We start from the raw sequence: 2,737 nt of genomic DNA on the forward strand, positions 1-2,737 counted from the left end.
GTTTTCTCATCCAGGATCCCTCTTACCATTACTACAGACTGAGGGTATCCATCTGAGAGATTATTATTCAGTTAGATTCTTAACCTTTGTGGCAGCCACCATATTTGTACCACGAGTTCCCACCCAGCTAGTAATGATAAACTGAATGTACTGCTCATTTAAATCCGTTCCCATGTCCTGAAAAAGAATCTTGGACTGATACGCTCCTGTGAGCTCTGTTAGGTCTCCTGGTGGCTATAAAAGAATATTTGTCCAGCACAACTAGTGTTTGACGAACAGCTGAGAGTACTTTTAGTCTCTACCAGCAGATCAACCATCCAATAATGTTCTCCAATAACTAGAACTGCACATCTGAGAACAACATTCACAGAACCTGCAACAGCACAGAGAACACCCTCAATCCATTTTCAGATTCAACACATCAATGCTTGTCTCAATGTGTGATGACGCTGTACATCCTCCTCTCACTTCTCCACATTCTGGTCTAAATGAAGTGATTTCAAGAGGAACAAACACGTTTGTCATGCAAAAGGGCAAGATGAATGAGAATGTTCCAACTGAGCGACATAAACCGATAGTCACTGACAGTTTAATGTGCGAATGGGTATGCAATTTGCTAGCACTAGAACCTGCACAATAACCACTGGAGGCTATACCTCCCCTTGGTTCTGCAGCCAGCAGCACCTGTGCCAGGAGCCACAACCACTTCTGACCCATACCGTGCTACAACTGCAATCAAATTGATAGAGTGGGAAGATGCAGGTCTTGTAAAATACACCAAAAAGAAGTAATTAAATCGATCCTTTTTTTTATTCTGATTGCACAAGGAACACCATCACGAAATCGTCATCATATTTAATTACACTGTTAAAAATCTTTCAGTTGCAAAGCATGTACCATGCACTGTCCCCTATCCGCTGGCCTGCACCCAGTGCCGGCTCATGCCACCACACATGCAAGCTTCTCAGGGTCCTGCAAAATGATGCGTCTCTCAGCAGCCACATCACGGGATGGTGTTCAAGAGTATCCGCTTAGGCCACATGACTGACAGACCAGATGTCGTGTTAATCCCTGAACAAAGGCATCAGGTGGCAGAAACCCTTTGATACTTGATACCTGGGAAATTCCTGTTGAAACATCTGCTCTCTCTCTCTCTCTATCGCCCTTTCTCTCTCTAGTCCTGTAGCATGCTACTGCCTGACCTGAATGCGCCATCAGTTGTGGTTGGCCCATACTGCAAACAAAGCAGCATTTACCTGGTAAACTCCTGCAGAATACCGACGCATGTGAGAACTTCTTCCAAGGCTAATGCCTGACTGAGATTCGATCCAGAAATATTGCTGAAGTCAATAAATTGATTGAGTAATTTATTTCCTGTCACATGATCATGATGTAGGGGATATGACAGGAATGATAGCTCTCCACTCCCTTTCACGGTTGGAATAACCACAGCCTCCCACCTCAGTCCTGGTGCATTGATACTCTTTGTCGTTGAACACGAACTGCTTCAAGAGTTATTACATCTGGTGTTTATGCAGAACATTGTGAAACATGTAACTTGGAGATGTCACTGCAAAAAGAGAGAGAAAGAGCTTTTGCAGATGATGCAAGATTATTTAAGCAATTCTGAGGAATACTGCCACCGCACTTGAACATTGACTCTAAAAGGAAAGATTGTGGCACACTTGTGAAACCATCCGTGAGAAAGTTCGAGCGCTTTTGTCGGAAATACCCTTCTGCTGCTTCAGGAATTACTGAATCCAGTTGAATATGTCTCTAAATAGATTCTCAAAAAGATCGCTGCACAGTTGTTTGGTTCTATTTTGCTATGTATACCACCACAGACTTTAAAAAAGACTGTGTAAAATTATGAAATCTCTCAGTCTTCCTCCACTGTTCTGGAATATTTGCGCGCATAAACAAATTAGGTAAAGTATTTAATGCCTCAATACATTTGCAAATGTTGCTTTAAATAATTTGTTTCAAATACACTTGCACAAAAAACACTGCACTGTGTTCCCAAGTGCATATGGAACAGAAATACATCAGAGCAAGCACACTCGAAAATACATCGCACGGGAATATTTATTATAAACTGAAACTAAAATAAATGAGTGGAAACACACCACATCGAAACCCTGAAGACGATCCTACATTACGCAAAAAGTATTATTAAATACACTACTACTGCAGTTTACTGCACAAGGCACAGTCGTAACTCGGGACCCACAAAGTGATGGCGCGTTTTCCAGCAGCTATAGCTCGCCACAGAGCGAAATGTCGACCGGAAGTGGGGTTTTACGACTGGATCTATGAGCAGGCGAAAACTGTGGACAACCAGATCATTACCAGGTGGTCTGCATCCTTAGACCAGCATTCATGTGCAGGTGGGGTAGAATACACCACTCCTATTGGCTCACCAAGTAAAATGGCGGGTGGAGGTGGTAGAGGTTATATAAACCCTCGTCATGGCACAGTCAGTCTCATTCTGCTATCGCCTGTGGTGGGATCAACTCAACTGTGTTCTTATCGCTTGTGTGTGTATGTTGTGTGTGTGTGTGTGTGTGTGTGTGTGTGTGTGTGTGTGTGTATGCTACCGGGTTGTTTGGAAAAAAATGAAGTGATCAGCAGCAACATGTGGCAATGGGAATGCCAGTGGTGGCAAATGCACGAAGCAACAGGAATTGCCAGGTAAGCATATATTTAATTTCACAGCATGAGATCGAAATTCGTAGTG

Source organism: Schistocerca serialis, chromosome 5, assembly GCF_023864345.2.
Source record: "Schistocerca serialis cubense isolate TAMUIC-IGC-003099 chromosome 5, iqSchSeri2.2, whole genome shotgun sequence".
NCBI classification, from domain to species: Eukaryota; Metazoa; Arthropoda; class Insecta; order Orthoptera; family Acrididae; genus Schistocerca; species Schistocerca serialis.